At 45.4% G+C, this 1,413-nt stretch overlaps 1 pseudogene; it reads left to right on the top strand.

Annotated features, from left to right (window-relative positions):
- The first annotated feature begins 336 nt into the window (after nucleotides 1–336).
- On the top strand, nucleotides 337–1,413 carry LOC110258404 (annotated as a pseudogene).

Raw genomic sequence — 1,413 nt, 5'->3', positions numbered from 1 at the left:
AATATACTGTCTCTAAGCATGTCTATAGTTTAATAAAGGACTCAAATGTGAAAAAAAAATATATCCCAACCTGATATTCTATTCCATAGTGGTTTGTTGATGATCTAGCACCCAAAGTACAACATGAACTCCACAAAAGCAAAGATTCCGCTGTGCTATGCTATGTTCTCAGCAGGGACACAGAGCTTTCTCAGAATAGGAACTAAAAATCTTGAATCAGAGAGATCCACCCTGACGGGCCCTAAAGGAAAATGCCTCTCTGTCTCTCCAGGTCTCATCCCACATGATGCCCATGGATTTGGGAAGGAAAGACCATATCAAGCACCAGGAGGCTGACAAGCTTTCCCTGCACAGCTGCTCTTTGTGACTAAATCAAGGAAACAAAGACTTGCTGGGTTCTCATGGTTTGGGGTGTGGAATTGGAGCATGTTTTGTAACAAAACTTCTTGTGTATAACTAGACCCACGTCAATGGAAAGAGTCAACCAAACCAGCAGTGTCTCTGAGTTCATCCTCCTGGGACTCTCCTCTCGGCCCGAGGACCAGAAGCCACTCTTTAGCCTCTTCCTCACCATATACCTGGTCACCATCACAGGAAACCTGCTCATCATCCTGGCCATCCGCTCGGACCCCAGCTCCAGACTCCCATGTATTTCTTCCTGACTTTCCTGTCTTTCACTGACATTTGCTTCACAACAACCATTGTCCCAGGATGCTGGTGAACTTCTTGTCCCATAAGACCATCTCCTATGCTGAGTGTCTGACTCAGATGTATTTTATATATGCCTTGGGAAACACTGACAGTTGCCTTCTAGCAGTCATGGCCTTTGACCGCTATGTGGCCATCTGTGATCCCTTCCACTATGTCACCATCATGAGTCACCACCGCTGTATCCTGATGGTGGCCCTCTCCTGCTCATTGCCTCACCTCCACTCACTGCTACACACACTTCTGCTGAATCAGCTCACCTTCTGTGACTCAAATATTATCCATCACTTTCTCTGTGATATCAGTCCTCTGATGAAATTGTCATGCTCCTCCACATTTGTCAATGAAACTGTGATGATGATAGAAGGACCTATTCTGTTAGTGACCCCCTTTCTATGCATTACTTTCTCTTACATACAAATCCTTACCGTGGTTCTCAAAATTCCCTCAGCTGCTGGCAAACACAAAGCCTTCTCCACTTGTGGTTCTCATGTCACTGTGGTGACACTCTTTTATGGAAGCATCTTCTATGTCTATTTACAGCCTGTGTCCTCCTACACTGTCAGGGACCACATGGCAACAATTGTCTACACAGTTTTAACCTCCACACTAAATCCTTTTATCTATAGCCTGAGAAACAAAGACCTGAAACAGGGCCTGAGGAAGCTGGTGGTCAGGAGCAAATTCCAGGCAACATCCCCTTGA

Source organism: Sus scrofa, unplaced genomic scaffold, assembly GCF_000003025.6.
Source record: "Sus scrofa isolate TJ Tabasco breed Duroc unplaced genomic scaffold, Sscrofa11.1 Contig1995, whole genome shotgun sequence".
Lineage (NCBI taxonomy): Eukaryota > Metazoa > Chordata > Mammalia > Artiodactyla > Suidae > Sus > Sus scrofa.
The sequence above is the reverse complement of the archived record's forward strand: the minus strand, read 5'-3'. Positions and strand labels throughout refer to the sequence as shown.